This window comes from Pleurodeles waltl, chromosome 9, assembly GCF_031143425.1.
Source record: "Pleurodeles waltl isolate 20211129_DDA chromosome 9, aPleWal1.hap1.20221129, whole genome shotgun sequence".
In the NCBI taxonomy this organism is placed as follows: Eukaryota; Metazoa; Chordata; class Amphibia; order Caudata; family Salamandridae; genus Pleurodeles; species Pleurodeles waltl.
In genome coordinates this window covers 46619688-46645877 of record NC_090448.1, presented here as the reverse complement: position 1 = coordinate 46645877, position 26190 = coordinate 46619688, and the positions used below count along the sequence as shown (strand labels likewise).

Here is a 26190-nt window from a genome sequence, read left to right as displayed (position 1 = left end):
CTGGTGGTATGACCCTGTACCAAGGTGGGGTGTGCTTCACATGGACACTGTATGGACAGATTTGGTTTACATTGCCATGCTCTCGTCTAGGGGTTAGAGATTAGGCTTTTAGGTATAAATTGTACGTTCATGTTATGACAATATGTTGATGTTGTGTTTATTTACATCTCTAATTTTCAGAATCCAGATTTTTTGTTCCTCATTATCCTAATCAATTTAGCTCATGTATTTTATTGTATATTGTAGTCTTTTCAATAAATGTATTGAAAACTGTCCTGCATCTCTTTTCTTGCCTCTGTGTGTGTAAGAGACTTGTAGTTGGAGAGAAAAGGGTAGTTCCCAAGTTTAGGTGGCGAGCAGCTCCAGTAAGGAGCACCCTGCAACACTGTAGATTTGCTCCCCTCAAACGTCTGTTTTTTTTAGCAAGGTTTTTAAGTATAGGATATATATATATATATATATATATATATATATATATTCTCTAAAAAACAAAGGTTACAGGGGTGTTATAATTAGGCAACAACATTAAAAAAAAAGTAGAAATTCACTGAAAAACACTAATGTTACAGTGATGTTATAGTTAAGTTCAGAGTTTACACACGCAAGACTATAGAAATTCAGCAGTTAAATTAATACTTATGTCAAGAAACAATAACTTGTGCCCTAAGATAACTATAACTTGCATCCTCACCATGCACTGCTAATTACCACACATATTACATTAGTCATGACGTCTTCTGTGACATCATTGGTAATATCACTGCAACATTTGCAATAAAATTATTGATGAGAAAATTGTGCATGGCGGCGATACGAGTTATAGTTTCCTTAGGGCACGAGTTATAGTTTGTTGAGATAAGTATAACTATAACTGCTGACATCCCTGTAACCTTTGTTTTTTTTCAGTGTATTTCTAGGTTTTTCCTACCTAAAATAATATTGAATTACCATACATTAATTCAACCACCACTGTGCATAGCCTTTGGCCTTGCACAGCGCAGGGTTGGCTGCAGGGCCTGGCCACAGCTTTCAATTACAAGATGTGTGTAAAAGGTGAATCGAACTATAACATCTCTTTAACCTTTGTGGTTTTCAGTGAATTTCTAAGGTTTTTTTAAAATTCTATTTCCTAGTTATAATGTCCTTGTAATGTTTTTTTTTTTTCCCAGTGAATTTCTATTTTTGTTTAAAAAAAAGTAATATTTATTTATCATACGTTAATCCAACCTCCACCGCATGCTGCCTTTGGCTGTGCACGGTTTGGGGGGGGCAACCTTCCGCAGGCAGCCAACCCCATGCTGCGCGCGGCCTTCCCGCAGCCCTGGGGACTGCCACCTCTCCGGGGTTGAATAAATTAATGTAGGGGGTCTATCGCAGACCCCTGGTCCTGGGGACCACCACCTCCCTGGGGCAAAATTAAACAATGGAGTTATAGGTGGCTGGGGGACCGCCACCCCCAGGGTCGGCTCCTGGTACCTCCTGAGGTGCCCACCAACTGAAGGTAGCTGTTTGCTTTTGATTGGTAGAAGCTGACAGCTCCCACCAAGCAAAAGCAAAGTTAACTCTGCTATTAGTGTAATTAAAAAACTGAATGAAAAGTAGAAAGTGGAGCCCTAAGCAGCGTCCATAAGGATGTGTTCCTGGCAGTAAATTTGCCTCCTCTGAGGACAGGGGTCGCAAAGGCAGTGCCAGGGGTCGCAAGGGATTAGTTGTGGGTCGCAGCTGGGACCCCTAAATGAAGTCAATGGTATAAGTTAGCCTGAAGTGGCTTCTGAACACACACAGGGAAATGCAGAAGTGTCTTTTAACTCAGTAAAAACTAGAGGATGACGGTGATCAAATGGAGCTTCAGACCTGTCATACCCAGAGCACCATCCCAATGGTTTTAATCCTAAAAGCAAATTCAGGTAAATGTTGGTGCAGCTTAAGAACAGACAATAATAAAAGAACTATGGGTATAGAAGGTTTTGTAAAAACATTTAGAAGTTTTCAAAAATAAAAGAGAATAAGAACTCTGCCTGAGATTGGGGAGCCTGCCTGTTGACAGGCCCAAAAAATAAACAGGAAGTGCTTGCTTAGCCAGTCCTTTTTCAGGGACCACTTAAGGCACATTAAGGAAGGGTGGGCAAACAAACTCCCTTTTCAAGGGATGATGTCTAGAAGAGAGCTTTGTATGGCGTGTCAGCCGTGGAGAGACAGGCCCCACTCATCAAGTAAGGAATGGGATGAGGACGGAACTGAGGAGGTAATCAATGTTACAGCGACCCGACTCATGCACACCACAACATGAGGGATGAAATGTTGTGCCACCGTTCCGGATCTTGATCTTTTGATGTACATTATGCAGAGTATTTGTAGTGTATGGCATAAGCCTCTGAGCTACATTATAAAGAGGGGTGAAATTGCCAACATTTTAAACCTTTGACCCTCAATATATATTAAAAATGACCAGTTTACTTGTCAGGAATCAACATATTTGCCTGGCTATAGGTATTTCAATGGAAGGTTCCTACTGGAATCAGGGTTGTAACACAGGCCACTACAAACCCTGCGGCGTTGACCCTAACCCTTCAGGGAGGCCCAGTCCTTCAGTGAGCCCATTCAGTCCAAGGCCAGTGACTATCTGTGAGGTGTGGGAGAGCCTGGGACCTCTCACCACATTTTGGGTGGGAGTTGCATCATTTTGCGTTACAACGACTGAAAGTTTAATTTTCTAGTCGGTGCATCTTTTTCTAACGTCTTGTTGGAATTTCCTTCAGGAAGAGAGCGACTCAAAATTGAGCTTTAAAAACGTTTGTTAGCGTGTGCTATCCCAAAGTTGCTGTCCTAGCCCAAAGTTACTGTGCTATCCCAAAGTTGCTGTCCTAGTCCAAAGTGGCTGTGTACCTTTATATTTGGATGTCAATCTTTTTAAAGTTTTTTTTCCAGTTTAATTTTGAAGAAATGTACTAACCCGCTAGGTATGCCAAGGCACCTTCGTAACTTTCTCTCTGTTCGCAATGCGCTTAATTTGGTCAGATTTTATTTTGGAACTACGAGCAATTGAAATGTATTCTAGCCCAGGTCTAAGAAAAAACACATCATATGGCATCACATCTTATTAATTTGTATTCTTGTTGCAAGGCATGTTGTAACAATTCCATGTTAAAAATGTATACTAAATACTAATATTTTCTAGACAGTTAGTAAGGGATAACATCACATCCATGCAGAAAGTGACACCAGGATTTTTGAAGAACTAGCCTTGTGGCTAAAATGGGTAATCGCAATAGTCAAATGATCCCTGTTGGACCTGGCTTTTTGACAGGGTCATCCCCAAACTTTTTGCCTTCCTCCTTTTCTTTTTCTGACCTAATTTTTGCTGGTTTTTAGACTCTGCGCACTTTACCACTGCTAACCAGTGCTAAAGTGCATATGCTCTCTCCCTTAAAACATGGTAACCTTGAATCATACCTGATTGGACTATTAATTTACTTATAAGTCCCTAGTAAGGTGCACTTTATGTGCATAGGGCTGGTAAATTAAATGCTACTAGTGGGCCAGCAGCACTGGTTGTGCCACCCACTTAAGTAGCCCCTTTTCATTATCTCAGGCCTGCCATTGCAAGGCCTGTGTGGGCAGTTTCACTGCCACCTCGACTTGGCATTTAACAGTACTTGCCAAGCCTAGAACTCCCCTTTTTCTAGATATAAGTCACCCTTAATGTGTGCCCTAGGTAACCCCTAGAGCAGGGTGCTGTGTAGGTAAAAGGCAGGACATGTACCTGGGTAGTTATATGTCCTGGTAGTGTAAAACTCCTAAATTCGTTTTTACACTACTGTGAGGCCTGCTCCCTTCATAGGCTAACATTGGGGCTGCCCTCATACACTGTTGAAGTGGCAGCTGCTGATCTGAAAGGAGCAGGAAGGTCATATTTAGTATGGCCAGAATGGTAATACAAAATCCTGCTGACTGGTGAAGTCGGATTTAATATTCCTATTTTAGAAATGCCACTTTTAGAAAGTGAGCATTTCTTTGCACTTAAATCCTTCTGTGCCTTACAATCCACGTCTGGCTGGGCTTGGTTGACAGCTCCTTGTGCATTCACTCAGACACACCCCAAACACAGGGTACTCAGCCTCACTTGCATACATCTGCATTTTGAATGGGTCTTCCTGGGCTGGGAGGGTGGAGGGCCTGCCCTCACACAAAGGACTGCCACACCCCCTACTGGGACCCTGGCAGACAGGATTGAACTGAAAGGGGACCTGGTGCACTTCTTAGCCACTCTTTGAAGTCTCCCCCACTTCAAAGGCACATTTGGGTATAAAACAGGGCCTCTGCCCTACCTCATCAGACACTTGCTGGAGAAGAAACCTGAACCAGAAACTACATCCTGCCAAGAAGAACTGCCTGGCTGCTCAAAGGACTCACCTGTCTGCTTTTCTACAAAGGACTGCTGCCTTGCTGTTGGCCTGCTGCCTTGCTGAACTCTTGTCTGGCTGTAAAAGTGCTCTCCAAGGGCTTGGATAGAGCTTGCCTCCTGTTCCCTGAAGTCTCAGGACCAAAAAGACTTCTCTCTTCCTCTTGGACGCTCCGTGTGCCGAACTTTTCGACGCACAGCTTGTTCCGCGGCAAGAAAAACACCGCACACCGACGCTGATCAACACGACGTCTTCGGGACGACCGAAACTTTGACGCACGGCCTCGCAAGGACAACGCCGCCCGACTTCCCGGGAGAAATCGACGCAACGCCTGCCGTGAGATCAAAACTTTGACGCACGGCCTCGCAAGGACAACGCCGCCCGACTCCGCAGGAGAAATCGACGCGACGCCTGCCGTGAGATCGAAACTTTGACGCACGGCCTCGCAAGGACAACGCCGCCCGACTCCGCAGGAGAAATCGACGCGACGCCTGCTGTGAGATCGAAACTTTGACGCACGGCCTCGCAAGGACAACGCCGCCCGACTTTCCAGGAGAAATCGACGCAACGCCTGCAGTGAGATCAAAACTTTGACGCACGGCCTCGCAAGGACAACGCCGCCCGACTCCGCCAGAGAAATCGACGTGACGCCTGCCGTGAGATTGAAACTTCGATGCACAGCCCCGCAGAACGACGCGCAGCCGGAAAACAAGCAGGAAAATCCACGCACAGACCCGGGACACCTGGTAATCCCCGCGACCCACAGAAAGAGACTGTCCGCGCGCCGGATAACGACGCTCGACTTCCCCGCATGGAAAATAACGACGCAAGTCCGTGTGTGCTGGGGAGAAATCGACGCACACACCCTTTTTCCACGCATCTCTTCCTTTGTGGCCCTCTGATGAGATTTTCCACCAGAAACCAGGTACTTTGTGTTTGAAAGAGACTCTGTTTACTTTCTAAAGACTTAAGACACCTTATATCACTTTTCAGTGATATCTTTACAAATTCATATTGCAACTTTGATCGTTTTGACCTGAAGATACCCAGATAAATATTATATATTTTTCTAAACACTGTGTGGTGTATTTTTGTGGTGTTATGCTATGGTGTTGTATGATTTATTGCACAAATGCTTTACACATTGCCTTCTAAGTTAAGCCTGACTGCTCGTGCCAAGCTACCGGAGGGTGAGCACAGGCTGATTTTGGATTGTGTGTGACTTACCCTGACTAGAGTGAGGGCTTTTGCTTGGACAGAGGGTAACCTGACTGCCAACCAAAAACCCCATTTCTAACAATCCTCTTTCTGACAAACTGCGGAATTTGAGCACAGGCAGCGATTAAAGACTGTGGAAAACCCAGTCCTCTCTAGATTCTGCTCAGTAGGTCCCAGCCCCTGCCAGAACCTTTTAGGTCTCGCTTGCGAAGTGCATATGCTGCTAGAGCATTGCTCTCGTGTGAGAGAGATTGTTTACTAGTGGGGGCTTGGAATCCACCCACTGCTTACCATATGTGGACCTCATTGTCACTCTCAATTGCTGACCCTTTAGTGGGCAGCACATGCCAGCATCATTTTACCTCTCTTCGTCTGGAGCATGGACCAAGTACTGATTGACTTCTTGATTAGTGTTTTTCCACATTTTGTTTTGGTGCATAAAGCATAGAGCCACACATTACTTACTATTGATTGGCTTCATTGTCACTCTCGATTCCTTGCTTCTCTTTGGTCAGTGAGTACCGGCTTCACTTCCTCTTTGTGTTTGTCCTTACATTGGAGCATAGCCCAAGTACTGCTTCCTTTGTTCAGTGTCATTCCACTGCTTACTGTTGTCAGAAGTACTTTTTTTTCCTTTTACTTGCATCAAGTTACGCCTTCTGTTCTCCCGCATTATTGCTTGCCCTAACCCCTCCCCCTCCTCCTACATTTTTTGCTTGTCTGGTCCATCCCGCCCCCATTGTTGCATGCCCAGTACATCCCCTTCCCATTCCTCCCTTTGTTGCTTGTTGCCTACTGGCCCGCAAGAAAAAAAGAAATTAAAGCTACACCAATGGGCTTCAGGATACTACAGAGATGCCCAGAGTCTTGTGCTCTCTTCAGTATGAGGCCTTTCTTTTTGATGCTAGTTTCATGTGGGGCCATCACAGCAAACTTCAGCTTGGGTGCAAGACATGTTATTATTGCAAGCGCAGAGAATAAAGGAATACTATGAAAATGGATCAGTACCGCTCGCAAGCAGCGCTGGCCAAGTCCTAGCTCTTTTTCTTTTTTAACTTTCAGCTAAGCTTGTATAACATGGCTAAAAGAAATTAGCCAATATCTTTCCAATAGATGAGACTTATTAGCTTTGCCAATGCTTGTTTGTTAAGCAGTGTGCCGCAATGAATTAATTTTTTTCTGTTCGTCGATTTATTTTTTTGCCTTCAAATGTGTAGTTTAAAAGTATAACCACAGAGACTTCAAGTGCAGTTTCCCATTAGTTTGTATAGAGGTTTTACGCACACTGCACCCCCTTGAGCTGTTTGCCTTGTGACACTTCTAGAGCGGTTTTGGGACCACAATCCCTGCGTGTGTAAGTGGTATTCATGCGCATAGGTTGTCGGTGAACTTGTACAATCGACCCTTTGACCACGCGCTGCTGTTTGGTTAACCGGGTCAGCCTTTCAGCTGAGATGTGTTGGGCATGTTTTTGTGATGTTTAAAGGATTCTGGTCCTGGCTCTGGGTAAACACCGAGGATTGCCGTCTGACCCTCGAGGTGTAAGCCTTCTGGGGCGGATTGGGCGAATGTGTGAGGTGTTATCTGCCTGAACCTTTCACCTCGGCTCGGGAGCGTGTCCCCTTGTCCTGCCCCAGAAGTTCCCCGGAGGTCTGGTTCCACTTTGGCGCTCGGCCCTCCTGAGGAAATGCCTTAATTCGTGCCTGATCCAGAAACCGGCTCCTACTTTTGAACTTGGCGAGAGCTTGAGGGGGGACAAGAGCCGGGGGGGACTGAGTGTATCCACTACATCTGGGGATGGCCAGAGTTCAGTGACGCAAGGCTTACCCCGAGGAGAACACCCTAGGAAGATGAAGGGGGCCATGTTCTCCTCACAGGGATTGAACCCGGGGCAGCCCTAACAGCAGGATTACTCGTTAGATCACCAGCTCTGTGCGGCTCCCCCTGGAATCAAAGCAGCCTGTAGAATAGGAAGATGTCCTGGCATGATGAACTCTGAAATACCTCGCCGGGTTCATCAGGCAGATTTAGTAGCAGTGCCGCCCCCTGAAAACAAATATTTTCAGAAAATAACTTCTCTTCATAGACTTATTTAAGAAACAGCTCTGTGTCTCTTTTCCAACTGGCTAGCAGATCATTAGCACAAGAGCGTAAACTGGAGGAGTGAGACCCGACATCATTGCACAATCGCCCTTTTCAGCACATTTAAATGTGCCATGTCTCAAACTTTTAGTTGTGTGTGCCAGGGATGGTTTTTTAAAGAAATGATGGGAACAGTGTCACTAGGTTCGTTTGTCGTTGCTTCTTCCCTGTGCAGGCCCTCAGATAGATACATCACTAACCGTCCAAAAATGGTAAAATTAATATATATATCACAAAGTTGATTAGGATCCAAAAATGATAACATTTACTTACCTGGCTCCACTATTCACTCTGCTCCAAGAACTGCCTGTACTTTCTCTGCCAATGACGTTCTGACGTGTGTTGGTTGCTGCCAGTTTCTACGCCGCGCAAGGCGTTATTAGATTTCAAGTTGTCAAGTACTAGATGCCACCAATTGGCTTCTTCTCAGTAAAAAGAAGACTGACGATATATATTTTAAATTGAAAGGGAAGCACAATAAACAGGAAACGGATACCTCCTCCCATTTTTTGCAGAAAGTGTTTCACTTGAGGAGACTGAAGCCTCATCATGAGTCAAGGCTAAAGTCCTCATGCAGTTGTTAAAAACCTTCGTGAGCGTCTCCATAGACTGAACACTGCCTCGTCTCTTCCAGGCCATTTGGGACATTGTGGTTGGAATGCAATCAATGCAAGATTTGACTATTTAAAGACATTCTTAGCATAACTCTTAAATTGCAAACTTTCTGTCTAAAATTCTGCAGTCTGCCCTGTTTGTAGCTTTAAAAAAGCGTCCGATTTCCACGAACCTTACAATTCCAACGCAAGATACAAGCAATTGAATGTCCCCTTTACGCATAAACATGGCATATTAGCTTTAACTCTAAAATTCCTAATTACGTTGCTCCATCCCTGATGGCTTCTGGCCTAGGCTTCGCTACCATTGCTGTTTTTAGGTTGAATGTGCAGGCGCTCTAGCCTGTTGTAATCTCTCTGTGGGCTTTTAACCACGCCCATCACTATCTCTCGTTCATGGGCTTGCCTTTCAAAAATCCTTTGTTATCATTGGTAAATGCTTTATGTTTGTCCCTCCTTGGGGCACTTTTGTTACTGCCTTGGCCATTGCCTCTGTTACATGGATAATTGCACGTTTGCCGATACAACGCTAATAGCTCTAACTCGAGCAAACGCGAGACCTTTTGCATTGCAAATGCTTGTTCACTCTGTGTAGAGAAAACCCCAGTTGACACATGGCATGCTAGAATGGATGTAGTCTGGAATATGGAGACCCTGCTCCCACCACCTGGTGGCATGGTTCGAGAAACTGAGAATTGTAGCTGTTTCCCTAATAGCTCGCTCAGCACTATAGAGAGGAGGAGAGGGGAGTCTGTGAAACAAAGCTGGTCATGGAAAGACTGCAGCTAAAGTATGTGCTGCCCACATGTCGCTGCCTTTCGTGTTTGCTGCTGTGTGTCCGGGGCTAGTGGAAGAACTGTATTTTACAACTTTTCTTCTTATTTGAATGCTCTTGTATGTAGCTGAATGTCTCACATAGGGGTATATAGCTCTTGTATATAGCTGAATGTCTCACATAGGGGTATATAGCTCTTGTATATAGCTGAATGTCTCACATAAAGATATATAGCTCTTGTACATAGAAGAATGTCTCACATAGAGGTACATAGGTCTTTTATATAGCTGAATGTCTCACATAGAGGTATATAGCTCTTGTATATAGCTGAACGTCTCACATAGAGGTATATAGCTCTTGTATATAGCTGAGTGTCTCACATAGAGGTATATAGCTCTTGTATATAGCTGAATGTCTCACACAGAGGTATATAGGTCTTGTACATAGCCGAATGTCTCACATAGAGGTATATAGCTCTTGTATATAGCTGAACGTCTCACATAGAGGTATATAGCTCTTGTATATAGCTGAGTGTCTCACATAGAGCCCTCACTGTACCTTAAAGATTGAAAGAGTCCTTTGACTCCAGTGACGTAAGTACCAGATTACTTCTGCTTTCAGCCTTCGTCCTCTGAATCGTCCCCTAAATACTGGAAATATTTTACAAAACTGGAATCTGACGACTGTGGAGGGCGACGAAATTATCATGATGAAATAAAGTGGCCAATTACCAATATGGACATAATGAAGAGAACCCATCAAAGAATCCTGGAGTCATTATTTTGCTTTTTCATGTGGAAAGATCCCTACCTGCTCCTCGTTTTTTTTGTTTCTCTATTTTTTTTATCCCTGAATTCTTCAAGCTTAAAACCCTTTTCATTAGTAAACATAGTTTGCCTTTGTTCGCGCTTCTCCACGCGCTCTGCGTTTTTAGTGACGTCCATGAAAATGTTTTGGCCCTCCCCTCGGAGCGCCCTTTCTGTGTCCGCTGCATCCTCCATCCAGTCAGTTCCTGCGAAATGAGGGTGCTGTTACTGCCACTGTTGCAAACCCCTAACCTGCAAAGTGTACAGTTTATGTTGTTGCTTTCTTCCTAGTGCTATAAGAAAATTTGAGGGGGTCCCCTGCAAAGTACATGGAGGGACCCTCCCTCCCCGGTCCATCACCTACCACTTTTGCTGAAGCTCGGGTGCTGCAGGGGGTTTTGTTGCGCCGTTGTTTCTTCCTAAGGGTAATTGTTACTGCTTTTTGCCTCTTATTAGAAGATTTTGGCGAAATGTTTATTCATTTTGTAATTTTAAACTTTTTTTTAAACCAAAACAGAATTCAAACCAGGGTACATTTTGCCAGTCGTTTACTATAAATTAATCTTCATCTTACATGTTTGTCAATCAGTCTGTTTCAAGGTGCATCTTTAATTTTGAAGTGAGTTGACTTAGCATTACTGATAGAAAACGTGGTCTTCTATGGTTGACTTTTAACCTACTTGCATAGTTGGACTCTCAAAGATTAACTGGTGTTTCGAATTCATTTTCTGCAGGTATGAACATTTGCCTGCTGGGTGACAACATGTAAAAATCAAAAAACAATTTGATTTATATGTGATGGTTGTAAAATAAAAAGAGAGTTTCCTTGGGATTGAAAACAAACCCCTCTACTGCCCATTTACACATTAAAGAAATTCGATAAGGTGGTAAATTGCTATGCGGCTGGGTCTTTTAGGAGCCTTGCTCATTACCTATACTGTAAAGAAACTTAGTGGAAGCCACGTTTAGCGAAACGGGACTAAAGAAAGTGAGTCATGATGACCAGTCAATTTGACTAACAGTGAAATGTGAAGAAAAAGTAGTTCAGGACATAATACTTTGTATTGAATTCCTGGGCTGGATTTAAAAACTGCAGAAAATTCTGTCAATCTCTAAACAATGTGAGATGTGCCACTGTGTCAGGAAAAATGAGTATACGAGACGGGTGTCACATTAGTCTGTTTTCTACCTCTACTGAGGCCAAAAGCAGGATGCTAGCAAGGCAATCAAGTGGCCACGTGTCTTATAAGGCATCTTCAGATAGTTGTGACATTTTAGCCAGTAGCGTGGTATAGTCTGGGTAGTTCCACTTATAACCTGGTAAATATGGGTTTAAAAACCCCCACCATGCAGAGAACAATTGGCCAAAGCGCCACCACGGGCTGGAGGCAAAACACCTCATATTGGGTCACCTTGCTGCTTTGAACAGGAACAAAGGAGCAAAAATGGAGAGAGGAGGAGACAGAATATGAAAGGGTGTAGAGGGATGGAAATGGGGATCAAGATTAAAATTAAAGTGGCTAGGAGTTAGGGAAAGTAGAGTTCAAGGATAAGAAGCCATAGACTTGTGTTTTTTTTTTTTTTTTAAAGCTGTTCAGAAGGGCCCCTACCATGTCCTGAAAATTAAAAAAAAAAAAAAAAAAAAAAATCACGGACCAAGGGGAAAAAAGGAAGAAAGACAGCTAAAGGAAGAACTGAATACATTAGTACATTCATGTTGCTGTTGATGACTATCTGATTTCCAAGGAGTGGAGCAAAAAAGAGGTAATCACTGGTAATTCCTTTTGCTTGGTTGAATGCTCTTCCTCCTCCCTGAACCACAGGTCCTGGTCCATCTGCTTCCCAAGGGTGCTCTCTCCTTCTTTACTGCCATCAGTGGAGACTAGTAGTGGAGAAGTGTGGAGACGTGTGGCTCAATGGTAAGAGCGGCAGACCCTGATGCAGAGGTCTGGCCTGGGGCCAGGGTTCAATTCACGTCACAACGGCCCCAACAGCGCTGGGATGCCTGGCTTCACCTTGGGGGTGCCCAGGAGTGGATACTTCACAGGGAAAGCCAGGAAGGGTTCCACAGCGGTATGCGTACAGCACCAAGAAGCCCGACTTACAGGGTAAAAGTGTGCTATACAAGTACGAAGTTTACAGTTTTACTAGTACCGGGGCAAGGAAGGTAGCAGGAAGCCCAACTCCAGGGGCAACAGGTTCAACCACCCACCCAAACCTTCCCCCCCGACCCCTGGGTAGACTTGAACCATGAGAGGTGTCCCTGTTAACCAGAAGGCTAATGGATCAGGAAATGACAAGCAAGAGCTTTAGATTTAAGGAACTGACGTTCTGATTCCTATATACCCTTCCCTTGCTGATACCTGCTGGCTTCTCAACACAAGAGATTAGTTTGTAAATTATGTCCCCCTTTAGTGTTAAAAAACAGCCTTCAACTCCCCACCCTCTCTGATGTTCCCAAAAATGTGCATGAGTGACACAAAGGTGCACCAGGACCACCTCTAACATCATCTCATTTATAAAGGGCTGTAAGACACTATATTAAAGAGGATACTATCACGTACAATCGTAACGTTACCTCTGCTATTCTAAACGTACCCTGTGATACAGTGGTTAGGTCAAACTAGTGTATGCAATATTACTGCTATATAATGTATGCTATATAGTAGGGGCGTACCTTACTAGGAGTCTGTGGTGCTGCAGAGTTAGACAGGCCAGCTGGTGAGAGATACCTCTTGGGGAAAGAAAGAGCAGATATTAACCAGTCATCCAGGTAGGTCTTGTCACCTTTGCAGAACTGCATGGCATGGATGCAGGGCCACAAGGCACAACCTTCAGTGGTGTTGAAGTGAGTCCACTGCGACTGTCAGAAAACATTGGTGCGCCACCTGTCCTGGTGTCTTTAGCAATGTATTCTTCAGAGAGAAGGATGCCAAAAAGTCTTTGTGTTGAATTAGTGAAGGATTTGTTATTATTACTTAATCAACCAAATTTTCTAGCATTGAGTCCCAGATCTACCTTTTTTCTTCCCTGTGTTGTTAACTGCTTCCCCTACTTTTCCCATTTTTAACAAATACATTTTTCTGCTTCCCTTCCTTTAATATCCTCAGCAGATTTTACAGCAAAACATTGTGGCCTGTATTGTGGCCATTGTGTAAACGTGGCAAGTAACACTGCTTCTGATGTTCATCTCTGAGGGGGTGTGCTTCTAACCTTCCCCGGGTGTCACACTGTTCCATTTCTCTGCAGCCATTTAAACCATGTTATGCATTCCTCAGCATCAGCATCCGGTGAGTTCATGGCGGGGGACTCCCACGTGGTGAACACATTGCCAGAAAGTCCCCGCAGTGGACTCTACCAGTGGCAGGTGGGTCCTACATATAACGCTTCTCAAGCCCCCATGGTTGGTCGGGAATTGACCATAGGGGTTGTATCTTACAATGTTGAGGTCAGTAATATTGACTTGCACATATATCGGCCCACACTATCAACCACAAACCTATTGTCCACATTAACATACATAGGGTAGGCTATTTTTACTATTCTACTGCACATCTTCTAACTTTGATGATAAGTTGGTAGTCAATATTGCAGACACGTAAGGGCAAGCTGATCTCATAACTTAGATATTGTTGAAAGCTTCCACCAGAATTGATAAAAAATGTCACATTTGGTTGATACGCTGAACTGTTGTTGCAATGTTGCTAGGTTTAACTTGTGTTATCTATAAAAACCTAATAAAAAAAAATGAAAAGAATTTTTATTTTCATTTGCCACCTCCTATGATGAGGAAGCTTTTGTCGAGAGACTCAGCAGGTGGGCAGTGCTGGGGTTACACCAGGTTGTTGTCCCTTACACCTCATCCATCGCACATTGGGGGTCAGGGCCTGTGGAAGTCTCCCGTGCAGTCGTTCATGACCATGGTAGGTGGGAGAGGAGTTGGTGGGAGTAACTGGATCACCCTTTCACTAAGTCAACCTCAATCATTGAACCACAGTATAAGGTCCTGTGGAACAAAGCGTGGGGTGGGTACATTTACCAAAGGAAACTCCGACTCATCCCAAAATATCTAACATTAATCTGAGTCATGTAGATGGAGTAAGCTGCGTCTCTTTTGTCCAGCACTTGCCGACAGTACTAACAGGCTATCCGCTTTTATTATTACAGTGAATGGTTAATTGCTTCCCTCTCATCTCTGTAATTGATAACTTGCAGTATTTCTCTTTACATTGAAGTTGGTAATTTCCAGGAGTCAAATAAAAAAAGGATGCATACAATTGTCTGAATTGCTAACCACTCAGGACATCATTCCATTCCGTTGAATTTTGCTGCCATTGCCTTTAAGGACTGGGACAAAATATATGCAGGGGAGCCTTGGCACTATACTACAATGGACATCTGGCCTGCACTGTCGGGCCCTGTCCATACTGCAGGGAACAAAACCAACCCTTAGACATGTTTTAATCGTGTTGGCCCTGATTATTGAACAGCAACTCCGTCTGCATGGGACAACAACCTTGGGTCCCACATCTGGGCATATCCTTACCACTTAGGACCAAAAATTATGGAAATGCTTCCAATTAAATTAAACAATATCATTTATTCTGTGGAGCATTCTGCTCCAGCGTTTTTGCTCACTATGCCACTAAAGATATGAACCAACCATCAGTAAATGTTGGCTATGCATCAATGCCAGTATGCAGTGATAAGGTCAAGTCCACATTAAACAGGAACACGTAGCCCCGCTATGCCCACCATTCCCTCCCCACCCGCCAACCACCATGTTTTAGGTGTGCTCAGCCTCATCAGTCAGTGGTACCTTGACTCCCTCTGGCACAGTTTGACTATCCAGTTTTGGGTTGAAGCCAACAATGATTTACCTGTGGTTGATATTTGCAGTTAAACATATGTGCTAAAAATAATGGAATCGAATGCACGTGGATTAATTAGTAGTGGTTCCAATTGATTCAGGCATTTTCTGTTCATGTTGACCTTGCTGCCTAGATAGTTAAGAGGATCACATGTTGCACCTTTTCATTAAAGTTTCCACATATGCATTTTATTTTCGTGTGTGGCTACTCATATTTGCACGAATTTCTTTCATGTAAAAATCACCTGTTTGTGAAGTGCTTAAGGCCGCATTTGGTCTCTTGGCGTTAATGACCATGTGGAATTGTCCATGGCGGACCCGAGAGACCTCAAGAACTTCCGCCTCATCTCCCTGCTCCCATTCCCGGCCAAGGTCATCGAGAAGATCGTCAACAGACAACTGACCCACTACCTCGAAGAAAACAACATCCTGGACCCATCCCAGTCAGGGTTCCGCTGCAACCACAGTACTGAAACCACCAACGACATCAGGGCCCTGCTTGACAATGGCAAAACCGCGGCCCTCATCCTCCTGGACCTCTCAGCCGCCTTCGACACCGTCTGCCACCGCATCCTACGCACACGCCTCCACAACGCAGGGATCCGGGACAAAGCTCTGGAGTGGACCACCTCCTTCCTCTCTGGCAGAACCCAGAGCGTCCACCTCCCCCCTTTCCGCTCCGAAGCCTCCAAGATCATCTGCGGCGTTCCCCAAGGTTTGTCACTCAGCCCTACACTTTTCAACGTCTACATGGCCCCCTCCCCCACGTCGCCCAGCTGTACAACCTCAACATCATCTCCTACGCCGACGACACAGTGTCAAAGGCTGCGGAGAGGTCTAGAAGGATGAGTGCGACGGTCTCGCCTTTGTCGACTTTGGTCCTAATGTCGTCAGTGCATGCGATGAGGGCGGTTTCCATGCTGTGGTTCTTACGGAACCTGGATTGTGAGGGGTCAAGAGTGTTGTTTTCTTCGAGGTAGTGGGATAGGCGGGTGTTGACTAGTTTCTCTGCGACCTTGGCGGGGAAGGGGAGGAGGGACAAGGGAGAAGGATCTGCCTCCGGTAGTCGCTCTTCGGATGCGGGGGACGGTGGCGAGGGCGAGGTCGGCTGAGCGGAGTTGGCGGGACGGGGTGTAGAAGGTGAGTCGTCTGTTGAGGTAGGCACACAAGGCGCTCCACAACACCGGTCTAGCCTACCTCAACAGACGACTCACCTTCTACACCCCGTCCCGCCAACTCCGCTCAGCCGCCCTTGCCCCCCGCATCCGAAGAGCGACTACCGGAGGCAGATCCTTCTCCCATATCGCTGCCAAGACCTGGAACACCCTTCCCCTCCCCCTACGACAGACCGAAGACCTGCTGACTTTCAGGAAGCAGCTCAAAACCTGGCTATTTGAGCAGTAGCAGAACTCCCCCCCCCCCCCCCTCTCAGCGCCTTGAGACCCTCACGGGTAGTAGTGCGCTCTACAAATACACTGATTGATTGATTGTTAAGTGAGGGAAGTAATACAGGGCGAATAGCACAGCTGTAAGTCTCTTTTGGAAGACCATGTTGTCTTTGATAAATCTAAACTTTGCAAGCCGTGTGTTACAAAGAGTTGAATCCCTCTGAAATGTGTTCTGGTGAATCATTCAGCTCTATGGGGCTCATTTTATGGACCTCAGAACAGGAGATTGCCAAGTGACACCTAGCAGGGTTTGAGGAGGTGACCTGCTGGCCATGCCTAGAGGCTTGCAGTGGGCACTCAACCCACTAAGCTAGTTTTTTATTTTTTGCCAAGTGGGTCTTGATTGATGTTACAGTGTAGTGAGACAAAGATAAGCGTACATAGCAGGTACATGGGGTATACGTAGCACAGCTTCATCACAATATGACCTACATGTAAATAGTGTCAGGCCTTGTGGTATTGTGTCCATTGTGTCTTTTACCAGAGGCCCAGCTAAATTTTGTTCAGCATGGAGTAAGCAAAGGGACACCACGTGATACTTAACATCAACAAAATGGTAAAAGGCCTAACTAAAAAGACCTTCATGGAAACCATCTCACATCCGCACCGCACAGCCCAGTCCATCCCACCTGGCCTTCAGCCATTTCCAAGAGCACACCTTGGCAACCATATAGAATATGCAGCCTCGGCATTGGGAGTACGCCCGGCTACCTACCTTGGTTCTGAATGTGGTCACTCTCTGGCTTCTGCGAAGGGAAGAAGGAGCTATCTAAGTGCCGCTGCCCATATACCCTCTAGTAGTGGCGTGCGCCCATTGCACCACCCCTGGCAGAGCTGTTGCCACCCCGTACCTACAGGTGTTCCTGTTACGTGCGTGTGTTTGGGGGTTCAGGGTGGCCTTTCGTCCGATGTCGATGCCAGTGCGTCCATGGATGTGTTCCATGCGTCTCTTGGGGGTAACCAGTTTCCCTGTAGTGAGGCACAACCCACTGAGCTAGTGAACCTGCTTTTATATGTCCACAACCCTTTTAAATTCCCTTGGTTCCTGTCCCTTAGGTCCATGCTCATAAGCTCAGTAGAGGTTTCAGTCTCTCTGGTGCTCCTTCGCTTTCACCAGGGTACCTTGAGCAATCAAAGATTCTTGGATTCCTTTCATTTGTCTCTTTACTTGTATTCTGCGCAGAGTTCCTTCATAAAATAAACAATTTACTTAAAATGTTATTTGTGCTGTGGGCAAAGTTATACAAACAGTGCAAAATGATCTTCCACAAGTTAACAAATAGATCACCAGTTCACCAACTTTTGACTTCTGTGGACCCCCACCGAATCACTACTGGAAGCCGGAGGCATCGACCTAAACAATTTCTACAGTTCGAACTTCCAAAAATATACACAGCTACAGAAACAAGCATATATTTAAATACACAAATTGTGAAATGCTTTCTTTACTTCACAAAAAAAAAATCAGAATTAGAAATTGTATTTATAGTGGGAAGATTGAAGCTTTTCAAGACGTAGGTTATTTTCTAAAAGACAAAGTTATACCCTAAAATCTTCCACCTTTTTTTTGTGCTCCTAATACATACTCTCTTTTTGTTGGCGCATACCAGTGCTCCAGTTTAGGCCACAAATTGTCGGTAATAGATTCCGTTTGCTGGACTCAGACCTAACAACCCACACGATGCCACTGCATGCCACTCAATATTGTCATTGTTCGCACAGTCACCCGATGAGGAGTAATATCACACGCTGGCCTCGAAGTCGAGCTGAAAACTCCTGCAGGGAGTGGGTTTCCAGCTCCCCTTTGGAGGCTCTAAGCAGCTGATGTCTACTAAATGTGAAAGGCAGGACATTTCAAATTCCTTCGCATTTAGATTGTGTTTTAAAAATGTTAATTTTGTATTTTTTTGTGTATGTACTTTATTGATCTACTAACATTATTATTTCATTTTCTAAAAAGTCACGAACCCCCAGAGGCCCATAGATAAAGAACTGCTGACCTAGTCTGTCAAATTTCCTTAAAGTCCACAAGAGAATATCAACTTTGTTACATGCACGAAATGTTTAAAATGCTGCAGTAGATGCCCAGCCATTTCGGTCATTTGTAAACTATTTGAGAATGACCACAAGATACGAGAAGGAAAGATGCAACCACCTGTTTGCTGCTTACCAGCCCACAGTCAGCTCGTGCTCTGGGGCTTTCGCAGATGTCTGTCTTTACCACAAGAGGGCAGTGTCTGCTTGCATTGGACGAGTCTTATCAGCAGCCACAGGGCCCCAGGTCAGCAAGCAGCGAGGGACCCGCTGGTACTCGACACAAGCTGTGAACATTAACATATCTCTCCATACAAGCTTGTCGTGACCTTGTTTAACCATGCAGGACCGCTCTAAAGCCTCTGTGTAAAGGTCGGTGATCCTGATGTCAAACACAAAACACGTTTCACGGTAAAAACACCATGTGAATTAGTAATTAAAGAAAAATCTGTATTGCATTTGCCTAGTTTCTTTGCTGTGAATTGACATTTTAGTTTGCACAGTACGAGTTCCCAAAACTAAAATGAATAACTTTTTGTTCTCAGAAGCTGTTAGCAGAGATTTAGGGACTGAAAAAAAGTCCCTTTGGTTGGCCATGGAAATCTGGGAAATCCGTAGTGCGGATGCCTGACTTTAAAATGTCGAATGTTTCGATTTAAATGTTTTTTTTTTTCTCCATGTCTGAAATATTTATTCCTGTGCAGAGAAAACACTTCTTGTACACTCTCTGAAAACATGGGAGTGTTTGGGCCGCTTGTTTTCTCCGCTTTACCCAATATTAGGAGCGAAATTTGGATGTGAAAGCCCGCACCGCAGTATTTGGCCTCCCACACAGGTATCACCTTGTGGGCGTTCATTGCAAAGAACTTGGGTAATTCGAATTGGCTGCGGTTGTGCAGAAACGCCTGTGCTACGGTGGTTCAGGGAGAAGCCACTTGTACCTGATCAATTTGTATTTACGCCAGGGAAAGTGTTTTGATTTACATGAGCAGCACCGTTGTCCATACAGAAGTGGAGGAAAAGCAATCAAAAAGTGGACAGGGTCCCAGTGAAACCTAGTGAATGTGAGGCACAGCTTCTACGTGTTTTTTTTTTCTCCATGTCTCTTATTATTTTGAAAATTATAAAACAGTTTCAGGGTGCATAACTGTATAATACAACATTATTTCGTCTTTTTCATAGCAATGCACTGTACAAGTATTATAACATAATGCAACTGGCAATTACAGTAATAAAGCTATACATTCCATTTGGTCACGTGTACTCGTGCTTACGTGTATACGTGCTGTGTATTACGTGTATACGTGCCAGTATTACAACCTATTATGGTAGGTGCAATCTATGAATTGCATGTTTATTGCATCACTGAGTGACGTACATGTCAGATATATCTAAAAGAGAATAAGGTAACAGTATAACTAGTAATAACTAAGTGTGCATTCCGGGTGTGCGGGTGTGAGCGGGCACCGGCGTTCCAGTCTACATTTGCAGCAATACTCTGTGCGTTGGGTGGGTGAGTTGGTTATCTCTCGTTCAAGGAGGTTTCATGTGTCCCTTGCCTCTCTAATCACTCTGCTCATTAAGGATTCTGTCGACGACTCCTAGAACTGCTGCCCAGTCTGGATGGGGGGCCTCTACGTGCGTGTGCCACTTGTATTGCTTGTTGTTACGCGAGTACTCCTATGAGTAGGTCTGTTAGCCATTCCATGATTGGTGGCGTTACGCTAGATTACCAGCACATGGTTAATCGTCTTTTTGCAAGGATCAGAGCTATGTCTAAGACCCTGTTAGGGGCCCTACGCTTCGTGGACCTATGTGTCACCCCTACAATATAGTGTGTTACGGCAAGGCGTGACACAACTTCTACGTGTTCATTGTTTTGTTCATCACTTTGTTGTTCCCCAGTTGGTTCACCTTATGGAAACAGCTATGTGTGCAATATGTTCCTACTTAAGTTTAAAAAAGCCTAAAATGTGACCTTCTCCCCCCACTCTGTTTGACTTACAGAGGCACCGGCCTGTTGGAGTTATTCACCTGTTGGCCAGTGCACCTGAACTATCTTCAACACTTGAAACTTACTGGGAAATCTGCTTTCGAACCACAACAGTTGAGTTCTAATTCCACGTCTGCAGAAGGCTTCGCATTGCTATCTGGTGCGCCGAAGCACATTTTCAGACAGTTAGGGTGCTACACTGTGGAAAAGTGTGTGGTTGGCAGAGTGTTGTATTTATTGGGTCATGCAGGTACAGTGTAAAGAGAGCAGAGCTATAATTCCACTCACTCAGGTCCTGCAGGTAAAGTCAGTGGCAGCTGCCACTGAACAGGGGTGGTGGGGCGGGACAGAGCGCAAAGGGTTAGGGGGGTGGTTTAAAAAAATAAACAATAAAAAAAAAAAGCCAAATCAAATCAAATCATTAACATTTATAAAGCGCACTACTCACCCGTGCGGGTCTCAAGGCGCTAGGGGGAAGGAGGGGTTACTGCTGCTCGAAAAGCCAGGTTTTGAGGAGTCTCCAGAATGCGGAGTGGTCCTGGGTGGTCCTGAGGCTGGTGGGGAGGGTGTTCCAGGTCTTGGCTGCCAGGAAGGAGAAGGACCTCCCACCCGCCGTGGAGCGGCGGATTCGAGGGACGGCAGCGAGCGCGAGGCCCGAGGAACGGAGGAGACGGGTGGGGGCGTAGAAGCTGAGGCGACGGTTGAGGTATTCCGGTCCCTTGTTGTGGAGGGCTTTGTGTGCGTGGGTGAGAAGTCGGAAGGTGATCCTGACTGGTAGCCAATCCAGGTGTCTCAGGTGTGCGGAGATGTGGCTGTTGCGGGGTACGTCGAGGATGAGGCGGGCCGAGGCATTTTGAATACGTTGCAGGCGTTTTTGGCGGTGGTCCCAGCATAGAGGGTGTTGCCGTAGTCCAGGCGGCTCGTGACGAGGGCGTGGGTCACGGTTTTTCTAGTGTCGGCGGGGATCCAGCGGAAGATCTTGTGGAGCATGCAGAGGGTGAGGAAGCAGGCGGAGGACACGGCGTTGACTTGCTTGGTCATGGTGAGAAGAGGGTCCAAGATGAAGCCGAGGTTGCGGGCGTGGTCTGCGGGGGTAGGTGCGGTGCCGAGGGCTGTGGGCCACCAGGAGTCGTCCCAAGCAGACGGGGTGTTGCCGACGATGAGGACTTCCGTTTTGTCAGAGTTCAGCTTTAGGCGATACACGTTCGTCTCCCTTCCGTCCTCTTCCCGGCTGCACAGGCTCGCAGCCTATCACAACGCTGCTCAAAGCAGCGTCGTGATTGGCCTGAGCGGCCTGCTTTGCCGCTCAGACTGGCAATGGGAGCCTGGGCATGTTCTCTATAGAGCTGGGTAGAGAACATGCAAAGTGCGCGTGTCTTTTTGGGCAGCCTAACACGGCCGGCAGAAAAATACATGCGCACTTTGTGTGCACATAGCCCTCCTCAGTCCCCCTCCCTCCAGCCCAGCCCCGCCCTACAAGGAAAAATAAAATGATAACGTAATGTACGTTAATATCATTTTATTTTTCGTTTTTTGATAAACCAGTGAGGCGACGCTCCTCCACCTTAATGAAGGAGCCAACTCTGGGTAAAGTATATTGACAGCAGAGCTATTGTTCAGGTCACACAGCTCTTGCAGACGTCATCTAGTATGGTCTTATAGCACTTATTTAGTGATTCAGCGCGGTACCAAATGACAATGCTGGAGATCTATCCTGGACAACAACACTTTCATGAGCCTTGGGCAGATGACGAGCTGTGTGATCTCTAGCGAAGCACTTTGTTAGAGAAACTGGCTACAGTGCACTGTTAATGGCATTTTTACGGATCATAAACATTGGTCTTTCCTGCTCGATGTCTTTCCTCCCTTTGTTCTGTTTTCAGACCGCCATTTTGTTTTTCCATTTTGAAGTCATTTGCAGGAGCCTGATGACGTTCTTCCACCTTCTCTTTGGTTTCATCATGGGGTGCCAGTGATTTCTTCTACAAGCAGAGGGTGTTGGTGCACAAAGTATTGACTTGTTGGCTGTGAAATGGTTGACTCTCTCCTAGCCATGCATGTTGAACAGAAATCGAATTTTAAAGGATGCTTTGTCATGTTTGAGGGTGACTGGGGATACTTTTATGGATTATAGGATAAAGGGAGAGTTTTATACCTCAAAAAGACAAATTGGGAGGATTGGTTGACTGTAGATGAAAATTGGAAATATTTCAAGTTTGAAGGCACGTGGAGAGCCTTTCATGACTTGAGACACTGAAAGTGAAGCATAACACGAGTTAAGAAGACAAACAGAAAGCATTGACTTGAGATGGGGAAAGGAGAGCGTTTCATTACTTCAAGAGGCAAAAGGGGAGCATTTCACAACTTGAGATGGTGGAAGGTGGGATTCCCCAAGGGAGCACGTAATGACGCGAGACCGAAAAGGGGGTGATTTCATGGCTTGAAACTGTGAAAGCAAGGATTTCATGGATTTAGAAAGCAAAATAGGTTTACTTCATGATTTGAGAAAGACAAAATGGGAAATGTATTGGTTTCAATGAGCACAGAGATCGCTTTATGGTTTGGGGATGATTTCATGGCTTTAGAAGGCAAACCGATTTTATAGTTTAAGTCAGTGGTTCCCAACCTGTGGTCCGGGGACCCCTGGGGGTCCGCAAAGCCTCCTCAGGGGGTCAGCAACTGCTTAGAAAATGAAATAATATTTAACAGTTTAGGTCCCCAGCTTTCAGTAATGACTTAAGTGGGGGGTCGCCGGATTCCAATAATGATTCAGTGGGGGTCCCCGGGTTCCAGTAATTATAAAATGGGGGTCCATTGAAGTCAAAAGGTTCGGAACCACTGGTTTAAGTGATTACAGGGAGGGCGCATCATGGCTGGTTTGAAGGCAAAAGGAGATGTTGATGGCTTGGGATGGCAGAAGGGCAATATTTCATGAATTAAGGAGGCAATAAAGGGTTTCAAGCGTGTTTTTGGCAATAAATAAGTGCTTATTAAATGATTTCCAAACAGCATCTGTAACGTGGACAGCATTGAAAGGTATTAAATTATGTATTAAACCATTGATATTAAACAATACCGAAAATCGGCATTTATAACATATAATTGTGTTCAGTTGTAGTTCCTAATTTACTGCTGGTCTGTTTTCTTAAATGTAACATGGGCTTCCACCTTCTCATTTTCCTTTCTGGAAGATTGTATAGTTTCCTTCTCCAGGGACAGTGGTTTCAGTTTTGCAGAATGTAAGTGTTTGCAAGTTGCATTTTATCTAATTTCCCGGGGTTTGAACTCTGATTCTTGCGAGCTGGTTTGATTCGATTGAAGAATAATAGTGTATTTTAACTTGGACTGTAAGGATTTTGACTGCTAGATTTCCACTCTGGTGGAATATAACCAGATGCAAACTCCCCTGGTCTCACGGAAAGCTTACATTTCCCACCATTTGACGAACAGCCCCTCCTAGTTACATAACACACCTAGCGCCACGACCCCTGGTCCCCAGCTCCCCCAAGCCCCGCTGATCCGCTACGACCCCACCACCCTCCACGCCCTCAACCCAGGGCGCTCCAAAACCTGCTTCCTAGCTCACCCCAAACGCACCCATGGACCCTTCGCCTGCAACTCCTGCAAACGCATCTTCCACCACGCAACTACCACGACCACAAGCCCACGCGCCATCAACCACCTCAAGTGCATCCTGGTCAACGCTCGTTCCGTCCACAAGCACGCCGTTGAACTTTGGGACCTCCTGGACTCCACAGCCCCGGACGTCGCCTTCATCACGGAGACATGGATGAACGCCTCCTCTGCTCCAGACATCGCTACCGCCATCCCCGAAGGCTACAAGATCTCCAGAAAAGACCGCACCAACCAAGTAGGAGGAGGTGTCGCCATCATCTTCAAAGACTCCATCAGCGTCACCACCTCCACCGAAGACCCCCCCCTCGCCGCTGAACACCTGCATTTTCAGATTCGCACCGACCCAAGGACCACCCTCAGAGGATCCCTCGTCTACCGTCCTCCCGGACCTCGCGCCTCTTTCAGCGACGCCATCGCCGACTTCATCTCCCCGCACGCCCTCGCCTCACCGGACTACATCCTCCTAGGCGACCTCAACTTCCATCTGGAACAAAACAACGACCCCAACACCACCACCCTGCTCGACAACCTCGCCAACCTCGGCCTCAAACAACTGGTGAACACCGCCACCCACATCGCCGGACACACGCTCGACCCTATCTTCTCCGCCAGCAAACACGTCTTCTTCAGCCACACCTCTGCCCTACACTGGACCGACCACAGCTGCGTCCACTTCACATTCCGACGCGAGACCTCCCACCTCCGCACTCAACCCATCCCTCGTCGACAGTGGAACAAGATCCCTGAAGAGCAACTCTTCTCCGCTCTCGCCGCCAACCAACCCACCCTCACCACCGACCCCAACGACGCAGCTCTCAACCTCACAAACTGGATCTCCAACTGCGCTGACAACCTTGCTCCCCTCAAACGCACGCATCGACAGACCAACACCAAAAAACCTCTCTGGTTCTCTGACACCCTCAAAGAATCAAAGAAAACTTGTCGTGCCCTTGAGAAGGCCTGGCGCAAGGACCACACCGCTGACAACATGACCGCCCTCAAGAACGCTACACGCGAACACCACCACCTGATCCGCACTGCCAAAAGGAACTTTTTCACCGACAGACTAGACAAAAACAGCCACAACAGCAGAGAACTCTTCAGCATCGTCAAAGAGTTCTCCAACCCCAGCGCCAGCGCCAACGCCGTCACGCCCTCACAGGATTTGTGCGAATCCCTCGCCACTTTCTTCCATCGCAAGATCAGCGACCTCCACGACAGCTTCGGACACCAGACCCAACCATACACCACTGAACCCGCTTCCCCGGACATCACCCTCAACAACTGGACCCACATCAACACGGAAGAAACCAAATCCATCATGAACTCTATCCACTCCGGCGCCCCTTCGGACCCCTGCCCGCACTTCATCTTTAACAAAGCCGACGACATCATCGCCCCGCACCTCCAGACCGTCATCAACTCTTCTTTTTCTTCTGCTACCTTCCCCGAATGCTGGAAGCACGCTGAAGTCAACGCCCTACTAAAGAAACCTACGGCTGACCCAAGCGACCTGAAAAACTTCCGCCCCATCTCTCTTCTACCTTTCCCAGCCAAGGTAATAGAAAAGACCGTCAACAAACAGCTGACCACCTTCCTGGAAGACAACAACCTGCTCGACCCTTCACAAACCGGATTCCGAACCAACCACAGCACGGAAACCGCCCTCATCTCAGTCACAGACGACATCAGAACCCTGATGGACAACGGTGAAACAGTCGCCCTCATTCTCCTCGACCTCTCGGCTGCCTTTGACACCGTCTGTCACCGCACCCTAATCACCCGCCTACGCTCCACCGGGATCCAAGGCCAGGCCCTGGACTGGATCGCCTCCTTCCTCGCTAACCGCTCCCAAAGAGTTTACCTCCCTCCGTTTCGCTCAGAACCCACCAAGATCATCTGCGGCGTACCTCAAGGCTCATCGCTCAGCCCGACACTCTTCAATGTCTACATGAGCCCCCTCGCCGACATCGTACGCAAGCACGACATCATCATCACCTCCTACGCCGACGACACCCAACTTGTACTCTCCCTCACCAAGGACCCCGCCAGCGCCAAGACCAACCTACAAGAGGGTATGAAGGACGTCGCAGATTGGATGAGGCTCAGCCGCCTAAAGCTGAACTTTGAAAAAACGGAAGTCCTCATCCTCGGCAACACCCCGTCCGCCTGGGACGACTCCTGGTGGCCCACGGCCCTCGGCACCGCACCGACCCCCGCAGACCACGCCCGCAACCTCGGCTTCATCTTG

The 26190-nt window shown here is 46.4% G+C and overlaps 1 protein-coding gene across 1 annotated transcript in view; it reads left to right on the top strand.

Annotated features, from left to right (window-relative positions):
- EEFSEC (eukaryotic elongation factor, selenocysteine-tRNA specific) overlaps nt 1–26190 on the top strand; it is a 573771-nt gene that overhangs the window by 29825 nt on the left and 517756 nt on the right. The window lies entirely within an intron of this gene.